This window comes from Chlorocebus sabaeus, chromosome 5 (genome assembly GCF_047675955.1).
Source record: "Chlorocebus sabaeus isolate Y175 chromosome 5, mChlSab1.0.hap1, whole genome shotgun sequence".
Classification (NCBI taxonomy): Eukaryota; Metazoa; Chordata; class Mammalia; order Primates; family Cercopithecidae; genus Chlorocebus; species Chlorocebus sabaeus.
In genome coordinates, this window is record NC_132908.1 from 43,266,969 (window position 1) to 43,288,860 (window position 21,892).

At 40.0% G+C, this 21,892-nt stretch overlaps 1 pseudogene; it reads left to right on the top strand.

Moving 5' to 3' along the window:
- LOC103233516 (SHC SH2 domain-binding protein 1-like) overlaps window positions 1-10,060 on the top strand; it is a 632,774-nt pseudogene extending 622,714 nt beyond the window's left edge.
- The last annotated feature ends 11,832 nt before the right edge of the window (window positions 10,061-21,892 follow it).

The following is a 21,892-nucleotide window of genomic DNA, read 5'->3' on the forward strand; positions in this document are numbered from 1 at the left end:
GTTTGATATTTTTTCTTGTAAATTTGTTTAACTTCTTTGTAGATTCTGGATATTAGCCGTTTGTCAGATGGGTAGATTGGAAAAATTTTCTCCCATTCTGTAGGTTACCAGTTCACTCTGATGGTAGTTTATTTTGCTGTGCAGAAGCTCTTTAGTTTAACTAGATCCCATTTGTCAATTTTGGCTTTTGTTGCCATTGCTTTTGCTGTTTTAGTCATGAAGTCCTCGCCCATTCCTATGTCCTGAATGGTATTGCCTAGGTTTTCTTCTAAGGTTTTTATGGTTTTAGGTCTAACATTTAAGCCTTTAATCCATCTTGAATTAATTTTTGTAAGGTGTAAGGAAAGGATCCAGTTTCAGCTTTCTACATATGGCTAGCCAGTTTTCCCAGCATCATTTATTAACTAGGGAATCCTTTCCCTATTTCTTGTTTTTGTCAGGTTTGTCAAAGATCAGATGGTTGTAGATGTGTGGTATTATTTCTGAGGACTCTGTTCTGTTCCATTGGTCTATATCTCTGTTTTGGTACCAGTACCATGCTGTTTTGGTTACTGTAGCTTTGTAGTATAGTTTGAATTCAGGTAGCATGATGCCTCCAGCTTTGTTCTTTTGGCTTAGGATTGTCTTGGCAGTGTGGCCTCTTTTTTGGTTCCATATGAACTTTAAAGTAGTTTTTTTCTAATTCTGTGAAGAAAGTCATTGGTAGCTTGATGGGGATGGCATTGAATCTATAAATTACCTTGGTCAGTATGGCCATTTTCATGATATTGATTCTTCCTAATGATGAGCATGGAATGTTCTTCCATTTGTTTGTGTCCTCTTTTATTTCATTGAGCAGCGGTTTGTAGTTCTCCTTGAAGAGGTTCTTCACATCCCTTGTAAGTTGGATTCCTAGGTATTTTATTCTCTTTGAAGCTATTGTGAATGGGAGTTCACTTATCATTTGACTCTCTGTTTGTCTGTTATTGGTGTATAGGAATGCTTGTGATTTTTGCACATTGATTTTGTATCCTAAGACTTTGCTAAAGTTGGTTATCTGCTTCAGGAGATTTTGGGCTGAGATGATGGGGTTTTCTAAACATACAATCATTTATGTCATCTGCAAACAGGCACAATTTGACTTCCCCTTTTCCTAATTCAATCCCCTTTGTTTCTCCTGTCTGATTGCCCTGGCCAAAACTTCCAACACTATATTGAATAGGAGTGGTGAGAGAGGGCATCCCTGTCTTGTGCCAGTTTTCAAAGGGAATGCCTCCAGTTTTTGCCCATTCAGTATGATATTGGCTGTGGGTTTGTCATAAATAGCTCTTATTATTTTGAGATACGTTTCATCAATACCTACTTTATTGAGAGTTTTTAGCATGAAGGGCTGTTGACTGTTGTTGAAGGCCTTTTCTGCATCTATGAGATAATCATGTGGTTTTTGTCTTTGGTTCTGTTTATATGCTGGATTACGTTTATTGATTTGCGTGTGTTGAACCAGCGTTGCATCCCAGGGATGAAGCCAACTTGATCGTGGTGGATAAGCTTTTTGATGTGCTGCTGGTTTCGGTTTGCCAGTATTTTATTGAGGATTTTTGCATCAATGTTCATCAGGGATATTGGTCTAAAATTCTCTTTTTTTGTTGTGTCCCTGCCAGGCTTTGGTATCAGGATGATGCAGGCCTCATAAAATGAGTTAGGGAGGATTCTCTCTTTTTCTATTGATTGGAATAGTTTCAGAAGGAATGGTACCAGCTCCTCTTTGTACAACTCTGATAGAATTCAGCTGTGAATCCATCTGGTCCTAGACTTTTTTTTGGTTGGTAGGCTATTAATTATTGCCTCAATTTCAGACCCTGCTCTTGGTCTATTCAGGGATTCAACTTCTTGCTGGTTTAGTGTTGGGAGGGTGTTTGTGTCAGGAATTTAACCATTTCTTGTAGATTTTCTAGTTTATTTGCCTAGAGGTGTTTATAGTATTCTCTGATGGTAGTTTATGTTTCTGTGGGATTGGTGGTGATATCCCCTTTATTATTTTTTATTGTGTCTATTTGATTCTTTTCTCTTTTCTTCTTTATTAGTCTTGTTAGCAGTCTATCAATTTTGTTGATCTTTTTAAAAAACCAGCTCCTGGATTCATTGATTTTTTGAAGGTTTTTCTGTGTCTCTATCTCCTTCAGTTCTCCTCTGATCTTAGTGATTTCTTGCCTTCTGCTGGCTTTTGAATGTGTTTGCTCTTGCTTCTCTAGTTCTTTTAATTGTGATGTTAGGGTGTCAGTTTTAGATCTTTCCTGCTTTCTCTTGTGGGCATTTAGTGCTATAAATTTCCTTCTACACACCACTTTAAATGTGTCCCAGAGATTCTGGTATGTTGTATCTTTGTGCTCATTGGTTTCAAAGAACATCTTTATTTCTGCCTTCATTTCGTTATGTACCTAGTAGTCATTCAGGAGCAGGTTGTTCAGTTTCCATGTAGTTGAGCAGTTTTGTTTTGAGTGAGTTTCTTAATCCTGAGTTCTAGTTTGATTGCACTGTGGTCTGAGAGACAGTTTGTTTTAATTTCTCTTCTTTTACATTTGCTAAGGAGTGCTTTGCTTCCAACTATGTGGTTAATTTTGGAATAAGTGTGATGTGGTGCTGAGAAGAATGTATATTCTGTTGATTTGGGGTGGAGAGTTCTGTAGATGTCTATTAGGTCTGCTTGGTGCAGAGCTGAGTTCAATTCCCCGATATCCTTGTTAACTTTCTGTCTCATTGATCTGTCTAATGTTGACAGTGGGGTGTTAAAGTCTCCCATTATTATTATGTGGGAGTCTAAGTCTCTTTGTGGGTCTCTAAGGACTTGCTTTGTGAATCTGGGTGCTCCTGTATTGGGTGCATATATATTTAGGATAGTTAGCTCTTCTTGTTAAATTGATCCCTTTAGCATTGTCTTTTTCTATTGTTTTAATTTCAACTTGCCTATATTCTGTTTGAAGTGAGTTGTAGGCAGCATATAGTTGAGTCATGTTTTTAATCCACTTAGGCAGTCTTTGTCTTTTAATTATAATTAGACCACTTACATTTAACTATTAATGTTAAACTTTTAGTCTATTTCGTGTTTTCTGTTTGTTCTGCTTTTCATTTCGTGATTTGCTTTTTTTCTGCCAACTGTGGATACCTGAATATTTTTCAGAATTTCATTTGTTTTTGAGAATATCTCCTTGTATAGCTTTTTTAGTGGTTGCTCTAGGTTTTATATTGTATGTACCAACAGTTTACTGGTGTCACCAGTTCAAGGAAAGTATAGAAACTTTGCCTTCTTTTATTATTCTTTACCATCTCCTTTTTATAACTGTCTTAAACATTTCCCTTATGTACATACATCTAGAACCATATTAGACAATTTTATGATTTTTGTTTCAAATGTCAAACATAATTTAGAACACTCAAGAGAAGGAAAGCTTACTGTATTTATTTACCTATATCTTTGCTTACTGTGTAGGTTTTTTTTTTTTTTTTTGAGGTTCCAAGATCCTCTCTTTTATCATTTTTGTTTAGATAACTTCCTTTAGTGATTCTATGAAGATAGGTCTGCTGGTGACAAATTTTCTTATTTTCCCTTCTTCTTAGAATATCTTGATTTCCTCTTCGTTCCTGAAGAATATTTTCACTGGTTGTAAGATTCTGGGTTGACAATTTCTTTTCTTTTAGCCCTTGAACAATACTTTGTCTCTTTCATCTGGCATCCATGGTTTCTGATGCTGTCAATCACATTTGCTCTCCTATAGGTAAGGCATAAAATTTTCATTGATGCTTTCAAGATTTTTGTTTTTAGCTTACACTATTTTAATTATGATGTATTTTGGCATGGATTTCTATGACTTTATCCTGTTTGGTGTCTGCTCAGCTTCTTGAACCTGTAGGCTTATTATCCAAATCCTGCCAAATTTGGGAGCTTTTAGTCATTATTTCTTCAAGTATGTTTTTAGCTTCACCATCTTTCTTTTCTCTTTCCAGGACTCTGATGACATTAATATTGGATCTTTTGTTATATTCCAGCAGACCCCTGGAGCTCTGTTCACTTTTCTTTTTCAGTATGTTTTCTCTGCTATTGGGTAAATTTTATTGTTCTGTCTTCTAGTTCACTGATTCTTTCCTCTGTTGTTTTCATTCTGCTGTTGAGCACATCCGCTGAGCTTTCTATTTTAGTTATTGTATTTTTCAGTTCTAAAATTTCCATTTGGTTTTTTATATCATCTACTTCTTTGCTGAGACTTTCATTTTTCATTTTTTTTATGTGTTCATAATTGCTTATTGAAGCATTTTTATCATGGCTGCTTTAAAATCACTGTCAGTTAATTCTATCATCTCTGACATCTTGGTTTTGGCATCTGTTGATTGTCTTATTCATTTTGACATTTTCCTGATTCTTGGTATGACACAAGATTTTCAAATATTTTTGTATTATGTTGTGAGAATCTGGATCTTCTGTTTTAACTTGGCTTCTCTGATATACTACAAGAAGGGACAGGGTTAGGGGTAGATGGGCATCGTCTTTTTACTGGTAGAGGTAGATGTCATGCTTCCCACTTGGCCTCCATTGATACCCAAGTTGGGTTGGGGAGCTCCTTGTTACTACTATGTAGGGATGGGAGGTCTAGCTTCCTACATGGTCTCCACTGGCACTGTGATATATGGGAGTGGTCTTGTTACCACTGGGCAATGGTGAAAGTCTGGAATCTCCATGAGGCCTGCTCTGACACTGCCCCAATAGGGAGGGAGTGGTTGTCTTGGCCCTGCCAGGTAGGGGTACAAGTCCAGGCTCCTCATACAGTTTTCACTGACACTGCTGCAGGGAGGGCCTTGCAACTGTGGTTGGTGGGGATGAAAGTCCTGGCTCCTTGCTTGATCTTCTCTGGTACTGCCCCAGTCAAGGTGTTGGGTACCTGGTTACATCCTTGAGGAGGCAAAAGTTTAGGTTTTTCTCTTGACCTTTGCTGGCATGGGTGAGATTGGGGCTGCTGTTTTATTCTGTGGTGTTTACCTGGAATAGAGCTATTATTATCTAAAAGTTTTCTGTCTTTCTAGGTTGCCTAGTCCTTTTGTTACAGCAGCTTTTTTTTAAGTGTATGTCTGTTGGTGTACTGGATTGCTGGCTTCTTCAACTCCAAGTCTAGGGATTATGAAGCAAAAAGAAAGGAACTTACCACTGTGTTGGTGTTGTTTCTTGGGTCCTGAGGTCCCTAGCTTGTCTGTCTTATTCTCTCCACTTTTCAGTCTTATGCTTATTTTATATATAATGCCCACTGTTTTTGGTTGTACCTAGCAGGAGGAATAGGGACATCTACTCCATCATCCCAGAAGTGGCAGGCTCCTCAGTTACTTTTTAATTGCCAAATTATCTGTTCCTTTTCATAACATATTTTGAATACGACTTTCATTTGCTACATGACTACTGGTTTAAATTGTTCTCCTTTACAAATTTTATGTGATTCCTGATAGTTTGATATTTAATTTTAACTATCTTGCTGTAGATATTTTTTAATGTAATCACCCCTAATCTTTTTTTGCACATAACCCCAAACTGAAAATCTCCTAGAAGTAGGCCCAATTAGCACATTTTTAAAGTCCTCTCTACAGAAGAGTTAGATTGGTGTATACATATGATTCAGGCACATGTACAGGGTTAAGTAATAATAAATGTTTTCTCATGGAATACTACTGCTACTAGAAAATTAACTGAACATACATGCAGTAGATGTGTTATCAATGGTTATAGCAACTCTTCTTCATCGATGCTGTTGTGTGTTAAATTATTCCCAAATGGTTGCTGAAATAACTATAGAGGTTTGAATGAATCATTTTTGTTTCCAGAGTGCCTTGCATAGCATTGGGAAATAAATTCTTACTACTCTTATGTTTTTTGGTGCCATGAGGTGTGAGAGAATAGTGTCATGTTTGATCTTTCTGGTTACTCTGTTTAAATGACGCTTGAACTGGCTGCTGATGTTAATGTGTGTGGTAGGGAAAGCCACTGTTTAACTCATAGAAATGATTTTTAAGTTGGGTTGGGGTATTTTAAAACTGGCACGTTTTGGAAAATGTGGGATCTTGTTTCTATCCTCAAATTACAATATTTTACTAAATTCAAATACTTTTCTCCAACTAATTGAGTATCTGAGAGAATGGTCATTTTGAATAAGTACATCTTTCAACAAAATTGTTAATGACTTTTTTTCTTGGCAGAATCAGAAAACATTTATCTAGAATGAAAGAGAGTAGAGCAAGAATCAAGTGTTGACACTCTTAGCCTATGTGTGAGTGTGTGTGTGTGGTTTTGAAAGTGATAAATTGTCAACAACTTGCTAGAAATGGAACAAATGGAAGTGTTGATTAAAAATGGCTGATAACACTTACCTGTAAAATACTTTATCTTTGTGCTGTACATTTGTACTGTGTTAAAGGCTAAGAAGTAATTGTAGTAATCTCTTACAGTCTTGCCTTTTAAAAACTGATTGTCATTATCTCAAACTGTGACTCACAGGGTGCCGGTATAGAGATCTACCCTGGGAGTCAGTGCACCCTGAGTGACAATGGGATCCATCACTGCAAGGAAGGGATCCTCATTAAGGTGAGCATTGGCCAAAACACCCACTTTTCAACGGATAGAATGGCTTCACCTACAAATTATGCTTTATTAAATTGTTGGGTTCTGTTTTTCTGGTTTTGAAAAGCAAGTAGTATACACATTTTGATAATATCAGTAGTCAGTGATTGGAATCTCTTGTGAGAATGCTTTGTTACCTATAGATCTGCAGAAATGACAGAGGAAAGCTGTGTCACTAAGGGCTCAGAATGTGCTACAACATGGGATGAAGCATAGCTTTTCTCCTTTATTTTTAGAATAGTGTGAATAAAGAAGATTTTTAAGGCAGGAAATGTTGAATATGACAGTTCCTAAAACATTTGTTTTCAATGTCACAGGACTTCTTAGATGAACATTATGACATTCCCAAGATATCCATGGTGAATAACATAATACATAATAATGAAGGTTATGGTGTTGTCTTGGTGAAACCTACAATCTTCTCTGACCTGCAAGAAAATGCTGAAGATGGAACTGAAGGTATGTTTGGTAATTTTTTTTTTTTTTTTTTTGAGACGGAGTCTGGCTCTGTCGCCCGGGCTGGAGTGCAGTGGCCGGATCTCAGCTCACTGCAAGCTCCGCCTCCCGGGTTCACACCATTCTCCTGCCTCAGCCTCCCGAGTAGCTGGGACTACAGGCGCCGATACCTCGCTCGGCTAGTTTTTTGTATTTTTTAGTAGAGACGGGGTTTCACCGTGTTAGCCAGGATGGTCTCGATCTCCTGACCTCGTGATCCGCCCGTCTCGGCCTCCCAAAATGCTGGGATTACAGGCTTGAGCCACCGCGCCCGGCCTATGTTTAGTAATTTTTAATATAAAAACCAGACATAATTTATTTCAGCATTAAATGCTGATTAAGGATCTGAGTCTTCCTCTGTTCCTTAAAAAAGGTTGTTGGGATTTGCTTGGGCAGACAGAGAGAGAGAACCTTGATAAAGCCATGATATTATAGAATGTGAAAGAAACTCTCAAGGTCAACTAGTTCAACTGTCATTCAAAATCTTGATGTTGTGGTTTCTGTGCAGTTCCCTTATCATGCTTAGCTTTCAATGAGGGTGGATGTGTGATAGCAACGGTGGGTATGTGATAGCAACGGTGGGTGTGTGATGCTATGGTGGGTGTGTGATAGCAACAGTCACTCCTACTGGCATTTGTTAAGGCTGGAGGCAGTGAAATGAATGTACCAGGTTGCAGGCTGCATTTCCTGGAGGGGATAGTGGAGTTTATCTCTGTTTTTATTGGTGGAAGTAAATGCCTTCCTGTCACCTGCCGTTCTTGGCAGCAAAGGGGAACTAACTCAGTGGAAATCTGTGAACTTCAAGCTATGAGGTAGATCACTATCAAGCTTTGATGTAGGTGAGGAAAGTTTAAAGCAGTTTATTTATTTAATCAGCTTTTTCAGGCTGAAAGAGTTTAAAGGGTAGTCCTTGTCATCCTTCAGGATCCGCTCCAGTTACATCTCTGCAAGTTCTTTATTTCTTCACAGGTCTCAAAAAAGTAAAATCAAGGTGTCAGCTGGGCAGGACTCATCTGAAAGCTCTGGGGGCAGACTCTGCCTCCAGATGCATTCATGTCGTTCATTGGCAGAATTCATTCCTTTAGCTCGTGGGTCTGAAGTCTCCATTTTCTTGCTGGCTGCTGGCTGTTTGCTGGGGCTGGCATTCAGCTCCTAGAGCCTGCTCTCAGGTTCTTGCCTTGTGGTCCCCCCACCTCAGCAACAGAGAACATCCCTCAAGGCAAATCTCATGCTCTGAATTTCTCTTGACTTCTTCTTTTGCAACCAGCTGGAGAAAACTGATTAGCAATCTTAATTACATTGTAAAATTACAATGCAAAATTCTTCTGCCATTTTATAGCCATGAAAGTAATCCCAGGGGTGGGGATCATGGGGCCTATCTAGAATTAGCTGCTAGATTGGGACTTCATTTAGAAAAGTGGCGCTATCTTATCAGTCTGCATCCTAGCTCCTGACACAGTGCTTAGCAGATAGTAACTATCCAGGAAATGTCTGTTGAGTAAAAGTGATTCTGGGATGAAAAGGGTGAAGGAAGAGTTCAAAATTGTTGATCCTGCCTGAGGTTCAGGGAACCTTGGCATAGAAAGCAAGGCAGCTGCTTGTTGAGAATCTTATGGCAAACAATTTGTAAAATCCAGTTAGAGGACAGCAGAAATCCTTTGCTGAAAAAAACCTGAAAGCTCTAACAGACTGTGTAGAAATACATGTTTTAGCTGGGTTAGCTTGTGTATTTAACTTTGTTATTATTTGTTTGTTTCTCCAGAAAATAAAGCACTTAAAATTCAGACAAGTGGAGAGCCAGATGTGACTGAAGGAGTGGATCTAGAAGAGCTGATGCAGTGTGCAACTGGTAAAATGGAGCTTTATGCAAGAACTGACCTTTCTGAGCAAGTCGAGGGAAATTGTGAAATTGTAAATGAACTAATTGCTGCCTCCACACAAAAAGGCCAGATTAAGAAGAAAAGGTTGAGTGAACTGGGGATCACTCAAGCTGATGACAACTTAATGTCACAGGAGATGTTTGTTGGGATTGTGGGGAACCAGTTCAAGTGGAATGGGAAAGGTAGTTTTGGTACATTTCTTTTCTGACCACAGTGATGTAAGTAGGTAGCAAAAGACTGGATTTTGCACATGCTGCCCTAAGAATCACTGCTGCCATTGTAGTTTGCTTTAATGTCTGTGTTTTATATTTGATTATTTGGGCTTGAGTGAAAGGTAGATTTATTTCCATTTGCAGGTGTTGCACATAAAACACTCCCTCTTTATAAGAAAAATCATAAATGCATATAAAATAGAAAATATTTGGAGATTGCTTATCTGAAAGTCTTGCTTTCTTGTACACATGGTTCTCTCATATTAAGCCTGGTAGTAACTTTTTAGTGTAATTACCTTTAGCACTTCAAAGATGAGGAAGAAAGGAAGGGAATGTAAGACTAGTGCATAAAAATGCAATAGATGTCGTATGTACAGGGTTCTTCTTAGAGTTGCCTTTTCATCCCAATTACAGTGAGTCTGATTTCCATCTTGTATTTGTGTAATACTTGTCTTAAAAGCTTTTATGATTGGGAATTTATCTGCCTAATCAGACTTATTATTGAGACTGTCAATGGGATGCATTTTTCTGTTGAGCTATGCAGTCATCAAAACAGTGATAGACAGCATAGGAAGTTTGAAGCAGAAATGAAATGTGTTATTCAGAGCCAGTGTTGTACATAGAACATTTTTACTATTGCTGAATGGGAATGATTAAAAACAAGGTATTCTTCAGACCAGGTTGTGGCTCACACTTGTAATCGCAGCACCTTGGGAGGCTGAGGCAGGAGGATCACTTGAACCCAGGAGTTCGAGACTAGCCTGGGCAACATAGTGAGACCCTGTCTCTACTAAAAGTAAATTAAAAAAAAAATTAGCTGGGTGTGGTGGTGCATGCATGTAGTTCCAGCTACTCAGGAGACTGAGGCTGGAGGATCCTTGAGCCCAGGAGGTTGAGGCTGCAGTGAGGTGAGACCCTGTCTCAAGAAAAAAAAAAAAAGCATTTTTCTCTTACCATTGCAGTATTCTGATTATATTACTGACATAGGCAAAATGATTAACTGTACAAACTGTATTTGCTGTGTGTTCTTGGTATCATATTGTAAAACACAGCTTTTAAAAATATTTATATTTTAAAAACTGTATGTGACATTTATATGCCTAATGATTAAAATTATAGTGATGAAATAACAAAATTGAATCTTGTTATATCTTTTCAAACCCACTATGGGCCATAGTGTCAGTGTAGCATTTGTGGTCCATTGAAGAACACATGGTATTTGGTATCTGTTTTCATGCTTTAGAAAGAGTATTACATTTTTTCCCATTAAGTGTGCTTATGTTTGTTTTTTAAATTTGAGTAAAAAAATAATTCTGTTCTTTTGGGTGCTACTAAATGTAGGATTTATGTTAGATTTATTATTTGATCATTGAAAGGTATTTTTACTTAAAAAAAAATCTTGTTGCAAAGAGGTTCAAAAAGTAATGTTCATTTCTGCATCAGTTTCAGCCAAATGTTGATATTAAAACCTTTTATTCTTTTTTAAAATTTTTGCCTCTAGATGTGATGCCTTAAGATAAAAACCAATTATTCAACTTAAAAAAAAACACAACACTTTTTTTTTTTTTTTTTTTTGTGATGGAGTCTTGCTCTGTCACCCAGGCTGGAATGCAGTGGTGCTATCTCGGCTTACTACAACCTCCGCCTCCTGAATTCGAGCAATTCTCCTGTCTTAGCCTCCTGAGTAGCTGGGATTATAGGTGCCCGCCACCATGACCAGCTATTTTTTTTTGTATTTATTTTATTTTGTTTTGTTTTTGAGATGGAGCTTCGTTTTGTCACCCAGGCTGGAGTGCAGTGGCATGATCTCGGCTCATTGCAACCTCAGTCTCTTGGGTTCAAGTGATTCTCATGTCTCAGCCTCCCGAGTAGCTCGTATTACAGGTGCCTGCTACCATGCCTGGCTAATTTTTGTATTTTTTTTTTTTTTTTTTTTTTGAGACGGAGTCTCGCTCTGTCGCCCAGGCTGGAGTGCAGTGGCCGGATCTCTGCTCACTGCAAGCTCCGCCTCCCGGGTTCACGCCATTCTCCTGCCTCAGCCTCCCGAGTAGCTGGGACTACAGGCGCCCGCCACCTCGCCCGGCTAGTTTTTCTGTATTTTTTTAGTAGAGACGGGGTTTCACCGGGTTAGCCGGGATGGTCTCGATCTCCTGACCTCGTGATCCGCCCGTCTCGGCCTCCCAAAGTGCTGGGATTACAGGCTTGAGCCACCGACGGGGTTTCACCATTTTGGCCAGGCTGGTCTCAAACTCCTGACCTCAGGTGATCCACCCACCTCGGCCTCCCAAATCACATTGATTTTTCAATTTAATTTCTACTTTATCTTAGTTTAGATTTTGTAGATAAGTTAGTAACATTAATACGTTCCTTGTTCCTTTTTATAACATGGAATTTTTCAGATTTTATTTCTATTTTAGCTTAAATCTAAGCTTATATTAATTTTTATTCACATGATTCATTATAATGAGTAGGCCTTCTTTGTTCTTATTTAAGTTATATGCAATACATTTTGCCTCAATCATGGAGCGTTAAACATCTCAAATGGTATAGCATAGGGAATTTAGGGAGTGCTCTAGAAGGGTATGGATTTGATATTTGAGATGAAAACACTGATGTGGAAAAAGGATAGCCTTCTGTGTTGACTAATCGTGTGTCCTATCCTTATGGTCCACCCTTTGTGTGACCTTGAATTTATGACAGGTAGCAAAATTCTATACCTTGATTTGAGTATTTTATTTCAGCTTCTTCAGATGTATTTCCATTCCTCAGTTTTTTGCACCATAGATAGTAACATGAATATATTTTTATAAACTGTCCAGAAATCATTTGATTTCAAGTGTGTATACTTCACTTTTCTGGAGTTGTAGAAGGATGGTGAAATAACCATTTTCTGGATTTTGCTTTTCAGAGGGAGATTGAAGAGAGTTCTATAAAACACTAATGAGCTCATAAGAGCCATGTCATTCATGTTTCTTTGTAATTCAGTTTGCTATTTTTATTCTTATTCCTTCCTAGGAAGTACATTCCATAGGCTTTTATGGAAATTGAGCTGAAATAAATTTTGATAATTGGGCTTTGATGCAAAATTTATGCATAGCATTTAATTTTATAACATTTTGTTTTATTCTGTGATTAAATATATATGTATGTGTATATATGTTTTAAAGTCTTATATGTGTTGAAATGAACATTCTTCTCTTTTTCCAGTTCTCACTATTAATAGAAAAATATATATCTTTTAAAAACAACAAAACAGGCATAATATACCAATGCTCTGAAAATTGCTATTGCTATTTTCCCTTAATATAGTGCAGAAAAATATGTCTATACATACAAATCCACCTTATTCTTTTGATAGTTGTATTATAGCCCATTGCCAGAATTCTTTCAGTTGTAAGTGATAGAAACTCAACTGAGAAAGGCTGTATGAGAGTTGGTTCCTGGAACTAAACATCTAAGGATGAGAGCTTGATGACATTTCTTACTTTTATAAGGTTTCTTTACAGTATGAGTTCTCTTCTCTTTCTTTTCTTTTCTTTTTCTCCCCTCCCCTCCCTTCCCCTCCCCTCTCCTCTGATGGAGACTTGCTCTGTCACCTAGGCTGGAATGCAATGGCATGATCTTGGCTCACTCCCAGTTTCAAGCGATTCTCCTGCCTCAGCCTCCTGAGTAACTGGGACTACAGGTGCACGTCACCATGCCTAGCTAATTTTTGTATTTTTTTAGTAGAGACAGTCTTTTGCCATGTTGGCCAGGCTGGTCTCAAACTCCTAACCTCAGGTGATCCACCTACCTTGGCCTTCCAAAGTGCTGGGATTACAGATGTAAGTCACCACACTGGGCCAGTGTGAGTTCTTCCATGTAGTTAAAGGGAACAAATAAGAGTGAATACTTTACCACATTTCTTACACACATAGGGTTTTTCTCCAGTGTGAATATTTTAACGTCTTATAAGAGAACATGGAAAAACAAATGCTTTCCTATGTTCCCTACATTCATAGAGTTTCTCCCCAGTATGAGTTGTTTCATGGTTATGCAGGTGACTGGAATGAGTGAAGCCTTTACCACATTGCTTTCTTTTTTTTTTTTTTTGAGATGGGATCTCGCTCTGTCGCCCAGGCTGGAGTGCAGTGGTTGGATCTCAGCTCACTACAAGCTCCGCCTCCCGAGTCTACACCATTCTCCTGCCGCAGCCTCCCGAGTAGCCGGAACTACAGGCGCCCGCCACCTCGCCTGGCTAGTTTTTTGTATTTTTTAGTAGAGACGGGGTTTCACCGTGTTAGCCAGGATGGTCTCGATCTCCTGACCTTGTGATCCGCCCGTCTCGGCCTCCCAAAGTGCTGGGATTACAGGCTTGAGCCACCGCCCCCGGCCTCACATTTCTTATATTTGTATGGCTTCACACCAGTATGAGTTCTTTTACGGTTGCGGAGGGAACTGGAATATCTGAAGGTTTTACCTCATTAATTACATTCATAGAGTTTCTCCCTAGTATGAGTTTAATTATGATTATGAAGGGGGCTGGAATGAGCAAAGTCTTAACACATTCCTTATATTGATAGGGTTTTGCTGTAGTTCGTGGTTATCAAGGGAACTGAAATATCTGAAAGCTTTACCACATTTCTTACATATATAGAATTTTTATCCAGTGTGAATCCTTTCATGTATTTTAAGAGACAAAGGCAAAATGGATCTTTTCCTACATTCCCTATATTCATAGTCTTTTGCTAGTGTGAATTCTTTCATGTATTTGACAGGACCTGGAAAAACTGAAGGATTCCCACGTTGATTTCATTTGTAGGGTTTCTCTTCAGTGTGAGTTCTCTGATGGATTTGCAATGAATTGGGAAAATCAAAGGCTTTCCCACATACTGTACATTCATAATATCAACTTCCAGTGTGTATTACCATGTGTCCTTGGACACTGGTGAGAAATGAAGACTTTTCCACATTGTTTACATGTGTATGTCTTCTCTCTGCATTCCTCACACTCATGATTTGTGTCCAGAATTAGGTATGATACGCCTCCAAAGGGAGGCATGGCAGGTGAAGACGTTTCTACACATGCTGCTTTTACATGGATTTGGGGCAGGAAAGTAAAAGAAAGAAAAATAAAAAGAAAAAAATAAGGTTTTTTTTTTTTTAGAAAAACAAGCTTTCTGTATTAGGTTGACTCATCCCAAAAGAAGTAACGGGCAAACTCCAGACCTAGGCAAAGTCTCGATAACATTATCTAAGAAGCCAGGGCTCCAAGGAATGTGCTCTGGAGAGTCTCCCAGCACTCCCTCAACATGAGAAGAAAAACAAATTGTTCTTATTTTCCTTTCCCCTATAGTGTGAGAAAACTTATGAGTTTATAGGTTCCTGTTTTCTGTAACTACTAACTCAAAGTATTCTGTTTTTCATCTAAGTAGCACAGTGAAGGTCATAAGATATGCCTGAGCAGGCCTGGATTGCAGCTATCTAGGCACCATAGCGAAGGTTATAAGCTCCTGCAAGGGACTTGAGCAAACCTACATAACAGCCATCTTGGCCGCATAGCAAGAGTCACATGTAAGTCTGAGTTATGAACCTGTCACAGTTTGATTTACTGCCTTTGTTCTGCTTCTGTACACTCACTTTTGCTCTACTATGCTTCACGCCACTGTAAGCTTGTTTCAAACTAGCCAACCCCCTTTTAGAAGTGTGTATAAAAGTCAAGTCCTGTGAACCCGGAAGGCGGAGCTTGCAGTGAGCCCAGATCGCACCACTGCACCCCAGCCTGGGCGACAGAGCGAGACTCCGTGTCAAAAAAAAAAAAAAAAAAGTCAAGTCCTGTCTTTGTTCTAGGCCCAGTCCCTTGATATTAATCCACTAGTGCACTCAATAAAATCCTCCTGATCCACCTATTGGTCTCTCCAGTCTCCTGATTCCCACAACAGCTTTACTCCAGTAGGAATTTTCTTGTTCAGATTAAGATTTGGAATCTGGCTGAACATTTCTCCATGCTGACTACCTTCTTTACTTTCACACAGTCTTACTACCATATGACATCTTTGATTTCTCCAAGAATTTTTATACTGATCCTTAGTGGTCTGGTTTTCTCATTTGTTTCCTATAGAAGCTATGTTTCTAAAAGTTTCCCACGTTGCATTCCCTATAGAGATCCTTTTGGGAAGGATCCTGCCAAGCCCACCCCTGCAGGGTGAAGTTACAGCCCACAACCTCAAAGGCCATTAGTCCATTTCCCAGCTTCTGTAGTATCTGAATGGTCTCCCAACAGATCTGCTAGTACCTGCAGGTCACAGGATGATGGAAGCCCCAGAGGAGCCTGTGGGGGTCTTTTGGAACAGAGGAGACCAAGAAGTGAATAGGGACCTAATCTGCTTTCTGTCTTTATGGATTTGCCTATTCTTGATATAGCAAATAAATGGAATCATGTAATATGTACCCCTTTGTGTCTGGCTTCTTTCAGTTAGCATAATATATTTGAGGTTCTTCCAAGTTGTAGCAACCTATGTTGATTCTATAGCTAGGCATGAGTACTTTCTTTTTATGGCCTAGTACTATTCCACTTATGTACATACAACAATTTATTTATTCCTCTATTTATCTATTGATAGATATTTGGGTTGTTTCCATCTTTTGGCTGTTAAGAAAAACGCTGCTTTAGGGAGTATAATCTTAAAGTTTTCTGCCTTTCCAACTGACAAAGATTAAAAACATTTATATTTTAAATTACTTTGATTGTTATAAGATTGATTATTTGCACCAGTCACCAGTAAATCTGTTCATGGATACTCAGATTCCTTGATGTGGACAAGAGCAGCCATTCTGATGATGGCCATCAACCAGTGAATCTAAATATGTGCTGGGAACTTTTTGTCTGATCCTGTGTTAAGTGCTATAGATGGTGGGACTTCTAAAAGAAACATAAAGAAGAGTTGTTTATTACTTTACCTCACCCGTTGCCCCTGCCCCAGAACCATTTATTCTGCAGAATTGCATGGGATACAAGAAATATGAGTTTGTTTTTAAGCTATTGATTATGAACCTCTTGATTTTTAAACATCTCTTACGAGGCACACGATCCTCTTATGTATTATCACAGTAGTTGCAATCCCACAAAATTTCTTAGCCTAAAATTTGCTAGACAGAATAGCCTTTAGCCATTATCAACATTTGCAGAATTTTGGGCAGTCATATTTCCAATGTTGACTTTCCATGCATTAATGGAAGTTGTCAGCTGCTTCTTAAAAATTTATTTTAGGCTGGATGCCTGTAATCCCAGCACTTTGGGAGGCTGAGGTGGGAAGATCGCTTGGGGCTAAAAGTTTGAGACCAGCCAGGGCAACACAGCAAGACCTCACCTCTAAAAAGTTTTAAAAATTTGGAAGGCATGGTAGCATGCATCTGTGGTTCTAGCTACTCTAGATTCTAACTACATCTGTGGTTCTAGGAGGTAGAAGTAGGAGGATTGCTTGAACCCAGGAGTTAGAGGCTACAGTGAGCTATGATTGCACCACTGCACTCCAGCCTGGGTGACAGAGTGAGGCCCCGTCTCTTAAAAAAAATCACAGGCTGGGCACAGTGATTAACCTTGAGCTACCTACTTTAAGATGTTGCTAAATAGGGCATACTTTATTAAATAGGTATTTTATTTGTGCTTACTGTAATCCCAGCACTTTGGGAGGCCGAGGTGGGTGGATCACCTAAGGTCAGGAGTTCGAGACCAGCCTGGCCAACATGGTGAAACCCTGTCTCTACTAAAAATACAAAAATAAGCCAGGTGTGGTGGCGGGCACCTATAATCCCAGCTACTAGGGAGACTGTGGCAGGAGAATCACTTGAACCCAGGAGGTAGAGGTTGCAGTGAGCCGAGATCATGCCATTGAACTCCAGCCTGGGTGACAAGAACAAATCTCCATCTCAAAAAAAAAAAAAAAAAAAAAAAAAAAAAAAAAAAAAAAAAATCACAAATAACTATAATGTATTATGCTTCCCATGAGAACAATGCAAAGATTATTTCCACCCACCTTTGACATCATCCAAACAAATAGGCCTGAATGCAGAAAAGTCTTAATTTTGCATGTAAGCAAATAGAACCAGGAATATCTGAGATTCTGGGATGTGAATGTGTTCATCTGAAAGGGTTAATGTCATGGATCCATTCCACCCAGACTCCCCTTTATCTAAGTTTTCTCAAATGTGTCCACAGTCAAACATCAACCATTTTAGTCAAATTTCAACAAAAATGAGCTAGAGAAATCTTAGAAATTTGACCTGCTTACCAATTGGCTACCGATACAGAGTCTCCCACTTCCTTTGGAAATTGTTCCAATCTGGATGATTCAAGACCAGTTTTTAGCCAAGATTGAGTAATAGGTCTCAGGTTTCCCCCCATACCTTACCTAGAAGACTGGACAAGATACCTGAGACAATGGTTTTCCAGATGTTACATAACAGACAACACAGGGCGATAATACCTAAGAAGAAAACTGAAAAAGTAAGTTCTACAATTACACCAGCTTAGTGCCTAAAGGCAGATTCCAGGCCTCAGTGCAGGGAGTGGAAATGAAGCCCGGTTAATTCACTAAGTCAGGGAGACAGACTCAGAGTTGAGGCCAAGGCAGCCAGAATTTGCAAGACAGAGCACTGGAAGGGAAGGAGATGCACAGACGGCACCAGAAACCTGCAGAGGGTCCCCTGTGGTATCACTGAGTACCAATCTGCAGGTGTCTAGCTTGTAGATGGCTGACTTCTCCCTTTGCCTTCACATGGTCTCTGTGCCTGTTTGTATCCTAATCTCTTATAAGGATGCCAGTCACATTGGATTAGGGCCCACCCATAAGGACTCATTTTACTTTTAATATACAGGACCTGTCTCGAAATACAGTCAGATTTTAAGGCACATAGGTTAAGACTTCAACATAATTTCAATTTATGAATTTTGTGAGAGACAGTTAGCCCGTGACACCTTCCTAAGGTGGACAGTTATTGGAAGCCAGATGAAATTTATGGAAAATTGGTACTGAAAATATTTCAAAAGTAACATTTTAATAATTTTCAGGTCTATAGAGTTAACCTTGAGCTACCTACTTTAAGATGTTGCTCAATAGGGCATGCTTTATTAAATAGGTATTTTATTTGTGATTACTGCGTTGTTTATTTTTTTACACACTTAACAGATCTTAAATCAATTAAATAAATATACTGCATCTCCTTTATGGATAAATCATGTGCCCCGGAGTCCCCAAAATCTTGATGACATTCTGTGAAGTTACACAAATGTATCTAAAGAAACATATCTGTTCTTGTTCTGATTTCAATTCTAAATATCCAATTTCAAAATCAATTAAGAATTATTTTAATCTAGGAAACCTTGGAATTGTTACACATGTAAAGCCTTGTCTCTGAGAGCCTTTTCTCCTCACACTGCACCACTCCACAAATCTTAGCTGGTGTGGCATGGCATTGCCCCCAGTCACAAGAACCTAAGAGCTCAGCCCCAAGATCACCACCGTCATGGGTTTGCTCAGCCTTCAGTCTGTGTGACTTCAGCTTCTGGGGTAGGTACAGGGCAATCAAAATGGATGAAGAAACACTTCAGCAAAGCAATCATGATTTGTCCACAAAACAGTGAAAAACTGTAATGTAAAATTAATCCAAACATAAATCTAACACCGTTCTGCATTTCTTGAACTTGGTTTTATATTTGCACGTTGTTCTTGGTCACCCACCAATATTTTCTGCGTCTTTCTGAAGAACTTAATTATTAAGTTACTAAACCTGCTCTTTTGACCATAAGTCAACAGGATTGTGATTAGAAAATTCACTTAGTACTCTGTGCAGGGCACTTGACAGTGTGGCGAGTGTAGTGCAATTAAAGATGGGATAGAAGTCTCTGACTTCTGAACTGGACACGGGAGTTGTCAAAATCACCAGACAAGGCAGTGAAATGGTGTGGTCAGAACTGAGGAACGTCATTTCTTTGGAAAGTCTTACAAATATCTAAGCACTGCCTGAAGTCAACTGAGTTCATTGCTCCATACACTTCCACAGAAATGGGTAACTGGCCCTCATTCGTTATGATCCATGTCATCTCTGTCTCTACTTCCCAGGCAGTGTCTCTGTCCCCTATCCCAAGCTCCAGGCTGTGTTTCCAGCTGCTGCTCTGCTTCTGCCATCGATGCTGCCTGCAGCAGCTGGGTCCCCTGCTGGATGGCACTGTGGGCAACCTGCATCCTTTCACAGGGCACATAGTTCTCGTGCCTTTACGGAGCAGACATCTTGGCAAATAAATGCCTCAGTGCAGGAGCCACATGCAAGGCGTTTCCTTTCTGTGTCTTCTTTTGTGATCTTGAGGTGGGACTTGGGTTTGAAGGCTTTGTCACTCATGTGGCATGCAAACTCTTTTGTTACTGTGAACTCTCGGACAGCGCTTTAAGTAAATAATTTTCCACACAGCTCACAACTGTAGGGATTACATCCAGTGTGTGTGCATCGTATGTGTGTGTGTATCTTTTTTGTTTTGAGATGGAGTCTCCCACTGTCACCCAGGCTGGAGTGCAATGGCGTGATCTTGGTTTACTGCAATCTCTGCCTCCTGGGTTCAAACGATTCTCCTGCCTCAGCCTCCCAAATAGCTGGCATTACAGACACCCACCACCACGCCTGGCTAAGTTTTGTATTTTTAGTAGACATGGGGTTTCACCATGTTGGTCAGGCTGGTCTCAATTTCCTGATCTTGTGATCCGCCTGCCCTGGCCTCCCAAAGTGCTGTGATTATAGGTGTGACACACTGCACCCGGCCGTGTGTATGTTTTGAGATGGAGTCTGACTCTGTCACCCAGGCTGGAGTGCAGTGGCAGGATCTGTGCTCACTGCAACCTCCACCTCCTGGGCTCAAGTGATTCTCCTGCCTCAGCCTCCCAAGTAGCTGGTATTTTAGACGTGTACCACTATGCCTGGCTAATTTTTATATTTTTGGTAGAGACGGGGTTTCATCATGTTGGCCAGGCTGGTCTCCAGCTCCTGACCTCAAGTGATACACCCACCTTGGCCTCCCAAAGTGCTGGTATTACAGACATAAGCCATCACGCCTGGCCCCTAAGTGGATTTTTAGGCGTTCTTTCAGGTGGGCCTCTGTGGTGAAACCTTTTGTGCGCATTTCACAAACGGCTTGTCCGCTGTGTGGCATTTCTCAGCTTTATCCACTGCCTTCACAGGAAACGTTTTCCCGCACTCCTGGCGGACGTCACTCCCTAGGTGACCATGCAGCAAATGCTCAGACCTCAGGACACGGGCAGCTGTTGTCCGGCCTGGTGTCAGCTCAGCCCGCACGCGTCGCGTAGTTACACGTGAAGGCTTCAGGGGTCTGGAACCACTAATCTTTGAGCCTGGGGTCTCCATGGTTTCTACTTCCTGGCCCTAGCAATGGACTTTCTGAACTTTCTTGCCCTTTCAGAATTGCGTTTTGAAGTTGAGTGTGGTCGTGGGTGACTCCCCGGCCTCCTGCCCTGGGGCGTGGTGCCTTTGTTCTGCGTCACCAAAAGTTTCGTCATCCTGATCCCAGCTTCTTCCAGATCATCCTCTCGAGGCTCAGCAGCGTCTCCGCCAGTGCATGTGGGGCCCTCACCCTCATTTCCCTTGTCCCTGGAGGTGGGGGCGTGCCCGAGGCCGTTTGCCTCCCTCCCTAGACAGAAGCTCCCCGCCACAATACCGGCAGGAAAGGGCCAAGTTTCCTTCTGTAATCAGACCTCGGGCACAGGCTGGGGCGGCTCTGAGCGCAGAGGGGACCCAGCCCTGCCGATTCCCCCCGGCCCGCTAGGGCTCGGCCCTCCCCACTGTTTATATTTAAGATGATGAGAAAATAAATCCGTCAAGTAGATTAACCACCTCCTACCACATGGATTCTGCCTTTATTTTCTTTGTATTGCAATATAATTTATACATCTTAAAATTCAATCCTTAAAGTGTACAGTTCAGTGGTTTTTAATATATTCTCAAAGTCGTACCACTATCAGCATGATCTAACCCGAGAACATGTCCCTCACTCCCAAAAGAAATCTGTATCCCTTGCAGTTACTCTCTCTCCATTCTTCCAGCTCTGGCAATGACTAATCTACTTTCTGTGTCTATGGAGTTGCCTCTTCTGGACATGTCATAGAAATGGAATCATACAATACATGGTCTTTAACTTCTTGTTTGATCTCAGCATAATATTTTCAAGGCTCATTCATGTTGCAGCATGCAGCAGTGCTTCATAGCTTTTTATATTTGAATATTGCATTGTATGCATGGACCACTTTGTTTATCCGTTCATCTGTTGATGGACATTTGGATTATTTTCCCTTTTTGGCTATTGTGAATACAGCTGTTATGGTAATCATCATATGGTAATTCCATTTAGCTTTTTGAGGAACTAGGCCTCCCAATCCCAAAATTACATGCAATGATTTAGTCTGATTTGGTTTTTTTGTTTATATATGACCACAACTTAGAAAAATGTTCACCAATTAAAAGAGGTGTAGACAACAGTTTTCTAATACATATTTCCCAGGTTCTATAATAGCTCAAATCTCAGTCTGAGTGATGGTCCATTGACACTTCTCTGATTTCCTTCAGAAAAGCGATAAAGCTTACTTCTAAAGCTAGCTAAAAACTAACCTCCCGAATTAAATCTGCCTTTCCGT